This window comes from Pongo abelii, chromosome 1 (assembly GCF_028885655.2).
Source record: "Pongo abelii isolate AG06213 chromosome 1, NHGRI_mPonAbe1-v2.0_pri, whole genome shotgun sequence".
Taxonomy (NCBI): domain Eukaryota; kingdom Metazoa; phylum Chordata; class Mammalia; order Primates; family Hominidae; genus Pongo; species Pongo abelii.
Genome location: NC_071985.2, coordinates 138,734,176 through 138,748,778, shown reverse-complemented (window position 1 = coordinate 138,748,778; position 14,603 = coordinate 138,734,176). Strand labels below are relative to the sequence as shown.

General features: G+C 40.6%; 1 protein-coding gene across 2 annotated transcripts in view; it reads right to left on the bottom strand.

Moving 5' to 3' along the window:
- Positions 1-9,665, bottom strand: part of ARHGAP29 (Rho GTPase activating protein 29) — a 74,882-nt gene extending 65,217 nt beyond the window's left edge. The window contains exon 1 of one of the 2 annotated variants that reach the window (XM_024233255.3): positions 9,423-9,665. The gene's annotated coding sequence lies outside the window, so the exon portion shown is untranslated. The remainder of the gene's footprint in view (positions 1-9,422) is intronic. The other variant, XM_024233238.3, reaches the window with a different exon arrangement.
- Positions 9,666-14,603: the final 4,938 nt, after the last annotated feature.

Sequence of the window (14,603 nt, the reverse complement as noted above, 5' to 3'; positions counted from 1 at the left end):
TTTCCACTTAGGCCTATTTTTTTTTTTTTTTTTTTGGAGACGGAGTCTCGCTATGTCGCCCAGACAAGTCCAATGGCGTGATCTCGGCTCACTGCAACCTCCGCCTCCCGGGCTCAATTGATTCTCCCACCTCAGCCACCTGAGTAGCCGCTATTATAGGCACCCACTACCACGCCCAGCTAATTTTTGTATTTTTAGTAGAGGCAGGGTTTCGCTATGTTGGCCAAGCTGGTCTCGAATTCCCGACCTCCCGACCTCAGGTGATCCACCCGCCTCAGCCTCCCAAAGTACTGGGATTACAAGCATGAGCCACTGTGTCCGGTTCTTTCTTTCTTAGCTCCACTTTCAAACTCACTTCATAATGAGAAGAAAAAAAAAAGTCTGAGAAAGATGGAATAATTATAGCAAGCAGGGCTAGAAAGCACGTAGCCCCTATATCACACTACTCGCTGGAACAAGCGATGGCACTTACCTCAGTGCTGGAACATTCAGAAAGAACTCATAGAGAAACAGGAAAAAACACAGGGAGGGAGACTGCGGGTAGTGCTGGGGTCTGAGAGAAAAAAGTCCACACAGGGGAGAAACAGAAAAAGACACAGGAGAATGTGCTGAGGAAAAGTGGAAAGAAAATGAGATGCAGACACAGGAAAAGGGAGGAAAACCAAGGAAGGCAGAAATAAGTGAAGACAAAAAGAGAAAATAAGGAAGAAAAATAAAAGGAGAGACTACCCACTTAACAAACAGAAAAGGAAGTGAGCATGACAGAACCAAAAGTAGGGTAGTGGGGCAAGAGAAAAACTCATTGACAAAGAAAGAGAAGAGGGACATCTTACATAGACATATCTTTGAACCCTTACAGGAAAAACAATGCTAAGAAAATACAACAAATTTGGCTCCTCAGGTGCTACTTAGAAAAGATAAATAAGAAAATTCAGCTCCTTGGTTACTTTGGCACCATACTGGATTTTTTGGACTCAACTTACACAGATTTTCCCCTCAAACCCCCAAAATAATAGTACCAAGGTCCTGCCACAAATACTCAGGAAACCTCAAAAACCAAAATTCCTTCTAATCGTGCTGAAAAAGAAAAATGCACCAAGGACTCTCACCATGGAAACCAATGATGCCTGAACTGAAGCAAACTAATAAGAGGAGACAAAGGAGTCCCCAGGCCAAGAGGAGGCTGAACAGTGCAACTACGATTTAATCATAAGTAAGGTTTTTGGAAGGAAATTTTTGAGGAAGTCCCTCAACCTCAAACACCCTCTTAAGTCTATTTTAAAATATATTATTTTGCACTTATACACCATTTCCCTTAATAAAGAGGACTGTGTTGCTGACTAAAATGGAACTGGAAGCATCACTGACAAAATCATGAATAAGTTCCTGATGGAGAGAGAGGGTGTACGGATGGAGGTGGGGGTGTGACAAAGAGAAAGGAGCTCACAAGGAGGAGAGAAAAGCAGGGAAAGAGAGACAAAGGGAAGTGTGAGAAGGAAAGAGAGACAACTATAAAGGAGAAAGAAAGACAAGAGGGAAAGAAGAAAGAAATATGCAGAGACAAGGGGAAGCAGAGAAAGAAAATGAGATGGAGAGAGATAAGGAAGATAAAAGAGACAAACAGAGGTGATAGAGACTACCCACTGATAGGGAAAAGAAAGAGGGTCATTTCTCACATGCAAACAGTTCTGGGGGAAATGAAGCCAATTAGGCTCTGAGGTTGTTACCTTAAAAATATAAATATAAGAATCCAAGGCTCCTTGATTACCTGCTTCCACAATTATTTTTCAGACTTAATTTAAAAAATTTTTTCCATTAGTCCTCAAACCTAACAGTACTAATATGACAAGCAGTACTGAAGACACCTAAAAAACAAAGACTCCTTCAAACCCCACTGGAGAATGATGCACCATGGACACTCACCCACTGATGACTCAAAACTGAAGGACATCAGTGGGGGATGAAGAAAGAATTCTGAAGGCCAAGGAGAGTGGGGTTGGACAACTCTCAGGGAGCTCAAGGAAGTAAAGTCTGTCCCTCATAGCTGCTCTGGGTTATTCTCAACACCCCCTAAACCAGAACTACCTCTAAACCATCCCCAAACAGCCAACTACTGTGCATAGGATCTGACACAGAGTCACAATAGTTGGCTATTTGGGAATCGAGGAATGTTACTTAGATGGTTAAATAAACTATAAGTAAGGTTGTCTAAGAGAAATTTTGAGAAGTCTCTCAATCTCAATCCTCCTCTTAAACCTTTAAAAAAATACATTATCTGCCATCCTTCATCCAGAGAATGATGACATTTGGAAATATTTGCAAAAATGGTAGCTTACTTTTAATTTAAAAGGGTTATTTTATTAATCTCCCCTGACTTGATTTTGTTTGAAGTAATTTATCACACAAATACACTTTAAATATGAAAAGCACATTAATAGATGCAATAATACCTTTCTGCAAGTCCGAAATTCTTGGTCTATAATAAAATTGTAGTGTTCAGAAAAAAAGAGTAAAACCATCAGTATATCTACTATAGCAGTCCAATATCTTAAGTTTTTCAACAAGTTGCAGAAAAACATTTCTGGAAGCAACATATAATTTTTTAAAATACTTGTGTTTTTACCATTTATATTACTATTGCTTCTAGTATTTTTTCCTTCTCAAACAGAAATTCACATCCTCTATGATACTGTGCAAGTCAGCCATTCGGTGCAGCCTTAACTTTTATATTCCCCAAATCTTCCTCATGTGTTCTCTTCAAAATGTTTGTGGTACCAGACTGCACAGATTAGTATTCTTTCTATCTGCAGTGATGACATTACCAGTACTGTTAAGTTTACTTCATCTTCCTGAAGACAATTCTGTAGTTTAGGTAGCCTACTTTTCATAGCAGAACATGGGTCTAAAAACATTTGACAATATCTGGAGACATTTTTGGTTGTCATAACTGGGGAGGGGGATTCTACTGACATCTAGTGGGCAGAGGCCAGAGATACTGCTAAACTTCCTACATGCATAGGACTGCCCTCATCCCCAACAAAGAATTATCCAGCCCAAAAGGTCAATAGTGGCAAGGTGAAATACCCTGTTCTATATCCAACTACCACTTTATAAAAAACTATAAGACCTAGGAACATGTTAAATTATGCCACAGTATATACCCAGAAAAATCTGGACTGTGGGCCATTTTATAGGCTAAACATGATTTCTTCAACAAATAAACTGCAGGAAAAAAGATGGAAAGAAAAATCTCTAGATTATCCTTAAAAGATATATCAAATGCAGCCAGGCGCGGTGGCTCACGCCTGTAATCCCAGCATTTGGAAGGCCGAGGCGGGCGGATCACCCGAGGTCAAGAGTTTGAGACCAGCCTGGCTAATATGGTGAAACCCCATTTCTACTAAAAATACAAAAAATTAGCCGGGCGTGGTGGTGTGCACATGTAATCCCAGCTACTTGGGAGGCTAAGGCAGTAGAATCGCTTGAACCCAGGAGGTGGAGGTTGCAGTGAGCCAAGATCACACCACTGCACTCCAGCTTGGGCAACAAGAGCAAAACTCTGTCTCAAAAAATAATAATTATATATATATATAAAATCAAATGGAGGAATAAATAAAAAGACATACTCTTCCACTGTAGTAAACAACTAGAAAAATGGACAAAATATATATTGTTTTCAGACACTGAACTACACACAGCACTGGGCTCAGGGCTGTCATCTCTGAGAGATGGGATCATAAACAAATGAGGTGAGCCCCACAATTACCCCAACTTTCTGCCTAAAGTCACATTCTTGACCATGGCACCCTTGACAACTTGAAGAGACAGAGATCATAATTCCAGGAGATTGGAGTCGCCAGAATCTGTAGGACAGAGTAACAGAGACTAAGGATGTAGAAAAAGAAAGAGCTCCAGAAATTTGCATAGGGAATTTCTTAATTATCTTGCTGAACACCAAGATGCACATGTATACAGCAAAACACAACAAGGATTGGCAAAGAACTTCCAGAAAGCTATAGATGGACAATTCCCAGGTTTCCCACAGGGCTGGAAGAACTCCACATTTTCATCAGCCAGAGTAGAGAGACCTACTGAACACCCCAGGGAGACCCCAGGGCATGCCTCATAGTACATCTAACCTAGCTTTAGAGAAAACTATACTCTAGCCACACCCCAACAAAGCTTCAAAACAGGCACATTTTATAATTTTTTTAAAAGCTGATGTTTAAAACAAAGTAGTAACAATATGTTGTGGCATTTATAACATATACAGAAGCAAAATCTATGACAATAGCATAAAGGAGGAGGAAATGAAAGTATACAGTAAGGTTCTTACATTATAGGTAAAGTAGTGTAATACTGTTTGAACGTATACTGTAAGTTAAAAATACATACTAAAATCTCCAGAGATAAAGTTAATTAAGCCAATAGTGGGCATAAATAGAATTTCAAAAAATCAAAAAAAAAAAAAAAAAAAAAAGGCAGGACAAGAAGAAAAAGGAAACAACAAATGGAACAAATAAAAAAACAAACAGCAAAGTAACAGACTTAAACCCAATCATACCAATAATTACATTAAATATAAATAATCTAAACAGCCCAATAAAAAGGCAGAGATTCTCAGAGTGAGTAAAAAAGTAAGACCCAACTATATTTTTCCTATTAAAACACAGACTTGAAATATAATGACATAGATATATGGAAAGTAAAACAACAGAAAAAGACACACCATGCAAATATTAATCATAAGAAAGCCAAAGAAGCTCTATAATATAGGTATCAAAGAATTTTACCAAGGATAAAAAGCAACATTTCACAATGATAAGTGAGTCATTTCATCATAATGACAACAATCCTGAAGGTATCTGTACCTAAAAATAGAGGTCCAGAGTATGAGAAAAAAACTGAGAGAAATGTATGGAAAAAATAGACAAATCCCCAATGACAGTTAAGATTTCAGCATTCTTCTCTCAGTAATTGATAGAATAACAGAAAATCATTAAGGATCATTAAGGACATAGAATACTTGAACAGCACTATCAATCAACTTGACCTGATAGACATTTACAGAAAATTCCACCAAAAAACAGCAGAATATGCATTCGTTTCAAATGTATATGGAATATTCATAAGATAGTCCATATATGGGATAAAAAGAAGTCCCAATGAACTTAAGAGGACCGAAATCACACAGTGTATGTCCTCTAATCAAAACAAAATTAAATTTGAAACTAATAACAGAAAGATAGCCAGGAAATCCCCAAATATTTGTAAATTATAAAATATAACTTTAAAATAACCAATGGGTCAAATTTCCACAAGGGAAATTTTAATATATTTTGAACTGAATGAAAATGAAAACCCATTTCAAAATGTGGAGATTACAAAGTAAAAGTCATGGTTAGATAAATACACAGTTTTAGATGCTTTATTGTAAAAGAGAAGGGTCTAAAGTCAATGATCTAAGCTTCCACTTTAAGAAGCTAGAAAACAAAGAGCAAATTATACCCAAAGTAAGCAGAAGGAAGTAAATAATGATAAGAACAGAAATCAATGATTTAGAGAACAGACAACAGAAAAAAATCAATGTAACCAAAAGCTGGTTCTTTGAAAAGATCAATTAAATTGATAAGTATCTAGCTAGACTGATCAAGAAATAGAGAAAACACATATCACTAATATGAATGGAAGAAACGACATCAGTACAGACTCTACAGACAAAAGGATAAAAGGATACAAGAGAATGTTACGAAAAACTTTGCCAATAAACTTAACAACTCAGATGAAATGGAAAAATTCTTTGAAAGACACAGATTACTAACCCTGACACAAGAAACAGAAAATGCGAATAGCACTACATGTATTAAATAACTGAATTCATTATTTAAAATTTCCCACAAAGAAAACTACATCTACATGAGCTTCACTGATAAAATTCACTGAACCAGATAAAATAATCCTATACAAACTCTTGGAAAATAGAGGAGACAAGAACACTTCCCAACTCATTCTATGAGGCCAGCATTACCCTGATACCAAAACCAGACAAAGACATTACCAAAAAAAAAAACAAACAAAAATACACACACAAAACAAATTTCTTAACACAGTATTAGCAAGTCAAATCCAACAATATATAAAAAGGATAATACATAATGCCCAAGAAGGGTCTGTCCAAGGAATGCAAGCTTAGTTTAACATTCACTAGAAAAAAACCATGTGATCATCTCAAAAGATGCAGAAAAAGCATCTGACAAAATTCCATGGCCATTCATGATTAAAACAGTCAACAGCGTAGGAATAGAAGATAATTTCTTCAATCTGATAAAAGGCATCTACAAAAAAACCTACAGGTTTTTTCCTTAAGATCAGGATTAATATTGTTACTGAGGGTCTTAGCCAGTACAGTAAGACAAGAGAAAGAAATAAAATGCATTCACATTTAAAAAGAAAGAAGTAAAATACTCAGAGATGATGTGTTTGTGTACCTAAAAAAAAATCTTAAGAAGCCTATAAGTTAGCTACTACATCTAATAAATGAATATAGCAAGGTCACAGAATACAAAGTTAATACACTATAATCAATTTTATTTCTATACACTAACAACAAACAATTGAAAAAAAAATTTAAAACTTCTGCTCTTTGAGAGACAGTGTTGAAATAAAATGCAAGCCACAAATTGGGAGAAAATATCTGACAAAGGATTTGTAACCAAATATATCAGGAACTCTTACAATTCAATAAAAAAACAATCAAATAAAATAATGAGTAATGAAGTGAACATACACTGCACAAAAGAAGATACACAACTGGGCAATAAGCACATGAAATATTGCTCAATACCATTAGTATCAGGGAAATGCAAATTTCAACTTCTATGAGATACCACTGAATAGTCACAAGAAATTTTAATTTCTGCTAGACTGAAACACTAAGTGTTGGTGAGGATGTAGGGCAACTGTAACTGTAATACATGCTTCTATATACAAGGTATACAATCACTTTGTGAAACAGCCTGGCAGTTTCTTACACAGGAAACGTACATTTAACATACAACCCAGTAATTCTCCTTTTGTATGCATCCAAAAGAAATGAAACCATATATTCACCCCTAAACTTGTATACAAATGCAAGTTTTTTCATGATAGTCAAAAACAAAACAACCCAAACTCCATCAACAGATAAACAAACTGTGGTACAGCCTTACGATGGAATACTATTTAACATTAAATATCCATGACATAGGAAAAAATCATAGATGAATCTCAAAAGCATTAAGCTAAATGAAAGAAGCCAGGCACACACACATTGTATACCTTTGGTATGATTCCATTTACATAAAATTCTAGAGAATATGAACCTAATCCTAAATGACGAAAGAATTTCAGCGGTTGCCTAGGAATGCAGTGGTGGTGTAGGTGTGGGGGAAGTTGCAAGAAGCCTTTCATTTCCTCCACTAAAAATAAAGCATCCCTCTACTTTCCCATAGGACATTCAACATACTTGGGAAACTCATGATATTATACCTTGGGCCCCATCAATACTGTCTATTGCTACCGAAGATGCAAAGGTTCTACAGGACTGTCTACCACAAAACGGGATCAGACTAAATTTTCTTAGTGAATGCTGAATGAATAAGTGATACGAGAATGAAAATTCTTTAGGGTGACTTCTGGGCATGAACTTTGTTCAATGTGGTTATACTAACCCCCGGGACCAAGAGCAGTGACTATAAAAGCCCATGTTCCTAGGCCAAGAGCCTTTACATGTGAGGAAGTGAAGGTGCTTACAACTGAGGTAGATATTCTATTTTAAGGAGGTGAGAGGAGCAGTAATGATCAACCACTATACATTCTTAGGCAGCGCTTTTCTACATCTCAGCCAAAGTTCTATTTCCTGCCAAATTGGGGAATGAAACATTTTCTACTCAGGCTTATTCTATTTTCTTCAAGTTCACTCTTAAACTCTTCTCAGAATCATCAGACAAGAACTGTATACATACTGTAAAGCTTATGAAGCTTAAGCATCAGGGTTGCTCACTTACACGGTTCCTGTAACAAGGAGGCATTTTGAAATAAGCATTTCTGGCAAACTGCGTAAAGAAATCACTACAGAAAGGGACCTAATCTCCAAGACTCCCATAATTTTGTTGTGATTCACTCATTCTGAATATTCACTTTCATATCTAATTTTGAAGTATTTTTCTTGAAAGGGGAATCTCCTCTCCCAAACTGAATGAGGACGAAGCGAAGCTAATTCCCAAAGATTAATAAAGAAAAAGGTAAATGTAGAACAAAAAGCTACTTAGAACTTTCATAAAACATCTCCTAACATGCCCCTTCCCCCCGCCAACCCCTCCATCCCCCGCCCAAAAAAGATCCATCTTTAGAAAACAGAGGATGTCAAAGATCCAAAAAACACAATGTGGAACGCCACCCTTGGTCTTTAAAGAGGGGTGGTGGTGAAAAGGTGAGATAAACTCGGACATATCTGAGGGGCTGAAAGACAAGGGAGGAACTTCCTTGGCTGCTCTGTTTAAACCAAGGCAAGATCCTCCCTGGGAACACCAGGTTTCTATCACAGACCGGGTCCTGGGACACCTAGTGAAACAAACGCACAGGGGTCCGCTCTCTAGGTGGTAGCTGCAATCTCCCAGCTTGTCCCTTCCTATTTTGCAGAGCACACGACTTGCCCTAGAGCCATGGCTGGGAAAAGGTGGAAGGGCGAGACCGGGCAGTAATGAGTGGGGAGAGAGAAGGGGAGGAGTGGGGAGAGAGAAGGGGAGGAGTAGGGAGGGAGGGAACGACAGAGACGCTCCAGGAGGGGCACACGGTGAGAATGCGCAAGACGGTGTTTCACAACCTTAGATCTCCCTCCCCCAAAGTAATAAATAGCCAGGGTCTAGGTGAGGTGAAGTGCAATAAGTAAAAGTAAATATGGAACATGAGATATCTGTTTTACTTAGCCTTTGCATGTGTCAGACTGAAATTTCAGAAAACGTCACCGAACTTCCAAAAAGCAGTCCCAGTGAGAAAGACAGACTTGAGACCCAGTGAAGAAAACCAATGGGGTAAGGGTAAAGGAGCCCCTGAATTCCGCAGTGAGGCGATGAGGGCTGGTGGCTAGCAAAGAGAGCGGGGCTGAGACACACTCGGGAGGTCCTGTAAGGGGAGGAAAGTCCACCCGGCCAGCTTCTCCCCGGCTGCCCGCCGGCGTCACACAACTCGGAGCGCGCACCCGCGGTCCGCGGCGTACCCCCAGCGCCCGCCCGCGTCCTCTCGCTCATCCGCGCCTGCCTCGCCGGGAGCGCCCCTAGCCCCGGCCGGACCCTGGACGGCAACTCGCCGGCGCCAGCGCGGGAGACCCCAGCCCGGAGCCACCACCGCCGCGGCCGAAGCGAGCGCCACCTCCTCACACTCACCACGGCGCTCCATCCCGCGTCCCGGACGCGGACGGCCGCCCCACACTTACGGCCGCCGCCACCGCCGAGGGCTGGAGCTCGCCGCCCCCATCCCCCACGGCCCGCAGACGCCCGGCCAAGCGGCAGCCGCAGCCACAGACACCACTACCACCACTACTACCACCACCGCAGCGGCCGCCGCCCTTGCAGCTACCGCCACTGCTGCGCCGGCCGCCTGCCCCGCCCCTTGGAGCCCAGCCCATTGGCCTGGCCCGCGCTCCCGGGGGGCGGGGTCGGCGACCGCGGCAGGTGGGGGCGGCTGCTCGCTCGCGCGCAGAACGCGGCGGTCAGCTGCGCCTGGCCTGAAGTTGCCCCAACATCGCGGGCCGCGTCCGCCGCCGTTTTGACTTGTAGCAGGGCAGGCGGAGCGACTTAGAGGAAAAGTGACTTTTTGTACCCTCCTGCAGGGAGCAGGTTCTCTGTCCTTGTTTAATTAGACATTTCTCAGGTGGACACTTTGAATTTCTTCCAGTCAAGACTCAGGTGTTCAACTTGTTTTGTCGGCCGTCTTCCTCCACCCTCCTTCTCCCATTCAAAACAAAAGTACATTTTGTGCTTGACTTTAAAACTCCCCCCACTCTTTTCTGTCTTCAACTGATTGTCACTTTCAGCAAACTAAATAAATTACTCAAAACATCAGCTATTATACAGTCCCCGACACATGGAAGTGCTCAGTAGATGCTAGTTGATTGCATGTCCCCTAACCACGCTACCTGCTTCTTACCATTAAGTGCTCCTTGAGTCATGGGACTGATCAACACGGTGGGGGAAGCCGCAACCAAAATAAAACATTTATCTAGATGTTGGATCACACATCATATCATGTTTGGAGGAAAACAAAACACTGCATTTATATATAATATATATTAGTAACACTTACCAACTCTACTAAGAATACCTTTCCTGTCACCTGTGCTGACACATAAGCACTCCATGAATATTAGCTGATTAATGGGTAAAATTATGGAAAGGGAATTTGGAAAAATCACTTAATGGCATCTTCCCTTTAAATATTTTTCAAAAAGATTAAATATCTGTCATATTCTTCACCCTTGTTCGTTAGGAGAAATATATTTGAAAACATTCTCAAAGGAAGATGGTAGTTTTTTGTTTTGTTTTGTTTTAGAGAGAGACAGGGCCTTGCTCTGTGCTCAGGCTGAAGTGCAGTGGCACAGTCATAGCTCACTGAAGCCTCGAACTCCTGGACTGAAGGAATACTCCCATCTCAGCCTCCTGAGTAGCTGGGACTACAGGCTTGTGTTCACCACACCCAGCTATGTTGTTTATTTTTATGTTTTGTAGAGATGGAGTCTTCGCCATGTTGCCCAGGCTGGTCTCAAACTCCTGGCCTCAAGGGATCCTCCTGCCTCATCCTCCCAAAGTGCTGGGATTAGAGGCATGAGCTACCACACCTGGGTCATTTTTATAAGTAAATATGATTATTAACTGAGAAAGAGTGAATGTCAAACATCTGCTATGTGGGACAAATGGCTGTGTTGGGCAAAGAAACTAAAAAATAAAGGGCAATATCTCCACCAAATCCTCTAACACTGACTCAGCATGTGCCCTGAATCATCCTTATAAGCCAACTAGGTTTTTTACCTATAAATGTTTCTTCATTAAAGTGGCCCATGATCATGGTTTTGGAGGACGAGGACTAACAGACACACAAACAAGAAATCAAAGGCATAACTGGATAGTGCATTAATAATGAAGCATGTATGACAGATGATGTGGTATTGTTATTTTATAATTACAGTGTATATTAACACATATCCACTCTGCTTATTGAAATATTTTTCATTCCTCCCATGACAGAGAATCCTACCTCTGCTCTGAAGCCTTTCTGTTCGCTCCAGTGAAAATTAGTCATCCACTGGGCACGGTGGCTCACGCCTGCAATCCCAGCACTTTGGGAGGCCGAGGTGGGTGGATCACTTGAGGTCGGGAGTTCGAGACCAGCCTAACCAGCATGGAGAAACCCCATCTCTAGTAAAAACACAAAAAATTAGCCAGGCTTGGTGGTGCATGCCTGTAGTCCCAGCTCTTGGGAGGCGGAGGCAAGAGAATCGCTTGAACCCGGGAGGCAGAGGTTGTGGTGAGCTGAGATTGTGCCATTGCACTCCAGCCTGGGCAACAAGAGTGAAACTCTATCTCAAAAAAAAAAAAAAAAGAAAATTAGTCATCCTATTTGACATTATATTGTACATAGGTTACTATTCTTGTGGCACTTATGGTTTTGGTGCCATGGTTTTTGGCAGTGTTTATGCTAATTAGATTGAAAGTTCCACAGTACTACATTAGTTAGGTCTGTATCTAATACAGAATGGGCCCCCACTAAGAATTTTCTGGAGGGATGTTGAGGGCATGATCGGTAGGTCCAGAAGTAAAAATTCTTCCAGTGTGATTTTTTTTTTTTTTTAAATCACAAACTGCACTCAACTTGGTTGTATCTAGTAGAACCAAATATGATGGTCACAAAAACCTCGTGTCTAAAGCAAAGCCTATCCCAGATATCCTGTTCCCTGAGGTGAAGGGACTGATCACAAGTGTGCATCTTCCATGTCGGTGGTGGAGGTGGGAGCCCAGCCCCACAGGGGAGCAGAGTGGACAGGTGCTCTTCCCCTCTGCCACACTTCAACAGCAGTCTATTTAGGAGGGACCCACATTGTCCATCATGTCTATTGTATTTTTATTGATTCCACAAATATTTACTGAATACCTCTAATGTGCCAGACATTGTTCTGAGCACAGGGGATATATCAGGGAATTTTAAGTCCACTCTCAGATTCTCCTCAACCATGATGAATAATGCCTGGCAGAGGGGAAGAAATAATGGAAGCCTGCACGGGTGACCCCAAGGCAGGCAGCCCTTGGACTCCCTGGACTGCGGCTGTCCTTGACCTCACTGCTGGGGCATGTAAAAGGAACGACTCAGAGCCTGACAGGCCACAGTGAGTACAAAGCCTCCAGATTCCAAGGTAGACAAAACTCACCAAGCAGGTTATTAATCTTGATTCCATGATGGGTGTAATTGAGAAACAAGGAATCAATTCAGACCTCATGCTGGAAATGAATGTGAAAGACGTTACCAACATCCAAGAATTCTGTGCTGTCATAAGGACAGGAAACTAAGATTGACAAAAATAAAGAAATATTTGAATATATAGATAAAGATATCATACTCATGTTATGTCCAGATTAAGTTACATTTCGAACTCCAATTTTTAATGTGTTTTAAACTTTCTTATAAGACTTTGATGATATCAACCTCTGTGCTTGAGCCATCACATACCATAACCCTACCTGATGCCTTAGTAACATGTATAAGGTAATTCCCCTAATAATTAATGGTCAGTGCCAAAAATAATATTAGCCTTAAAAATGCAATTACTGATACTACTGTGAATAAAAAGATTGTGGTGGTAGTAATAATAACTAGACATTTATACTTTACTCCGTGCTAGTAAACTATAAATGGCTAGTTATTGTGCTGGTGATACACTTTTAATTATACTTTACATTTCATAAATTATTCAGTCCTCGCAATAACCTATGAAGTGCCATTATCATAGCCATTTTTTTTTTTTTTTGAGATGAAGTGTCGCTGTCACCCAGGCTGGAGTGCAGTGGCGCGATCTTGGCTTACTGCAAGCTCTACCTCCCGGGTTCACGCCATTCTCCTGCCTCAGCCTCCAGAGTAGCTGGGACTACACGTGCCCGCCACCACGCCCGGCTAATTTATTGTATTTTTAGTAGAGGCGGGGTTTCACCGTGTTAGCCAGGATGGTCTCGGCCTCCCAAAGTGCTGGGATTACAGACGTGAGCCACTGTGCCTGGCCTATCATACCCGTTTTATAAATGAAAAGCTGAGACACAGAAGAAGTTCAATGAAGAATTTCTGCTGGACTTTATAGAAATTGACATTAACATGAAGTTAAGTTTGACCATACTGCTCTTAGAAAAAGATATTAGGAAATGACTCCTCTTATTCTATCTCTGTGTCTGTGTCCTTCTCGCTCTTCCCCAGGTTCCCCAAAGTCCCTCTTGCCTCAGGACTTTTGCCTTTGCTGTTTCCTCTGCCTGGAATTGGCTTTTCCCATACATCTACGTGACTTGTTCCTTGCTCCCTTTTCCTTGTTCCTTTCTGGTCTCTCCTCAAATGGTCCAGATTATTGACATGTTCCTTGACTCCTCCATGAAAACAGCATCCCCCTTTTTGATACTCCCTTTCTTCCTTACTCTGCTTTAATTTTTGCACTTATCCCTCTACTGACCTGATATAGATTTATTGGTTTATTTACAGATTTTTTAAATGTCCCCTTACTAGTATGGGTATGTTAAGTTCTATGAAAGAAGGGACTCTGCCTGCTTTGTTCACCACTGTGTTTCCAGCCCCTGGAAAAGTATTTGGAATTCATCAACAAATGAAAGATTTAAAGAAAATAACAATACATATACCCAAACATTAGAGTTATCTTTTGAAAAGATTAATTTGTTAACATTTTGAGAGTCTTAATCAGATAAGAGAACTATATTACTTTGTTTGAGAATGATTTTACTTTAGCTGCTTGTAACCAATATACTAACATATGACAAGTTTCATGACTTCACCAAATCTTTATCTGAAAGAGCCATAAGTAACTCAAGAATCTTACATTATAAAGTTCTACTTATAGCTTTGTTCCCTTTCTTGGGTTTCTGGGCTCTGCTAGTTTAGAGTTTAGTAACTTAAGGAAGAATGCTTCTTCCAAGGAACACAATTTTATCATAGAAGTAAAAGTGAAGCCTCTGGTCATTTGCCTCTGCTGCTTTCAACAGGCAAATAAAGGATAGTTACAGTGTTGGCTGGAGTGTTTGTCCAAGATCACATTGTGCTGTAGAGGCAGGAGAAGTAGTCCAGGGAGTCCTCAGGCAAACCTGCTGACATTCAGGGGCAGGTTAGTAGATAACAGCAGCCTGACCCTGCCCATGCTACCAAGGGTATACTTACATCAGTAATAAAAGTTGGGATCATGCCAAACAACCTAAACAACCCAATCAGCCAAAGTTTTAGAGTAAGGGAAAGGGAACAAATCCCCATGGCCTCGTAAGTATTCTAATAAAAGTTCTCTAATGAAAAAAAAAAAAAAGAATCTTAAA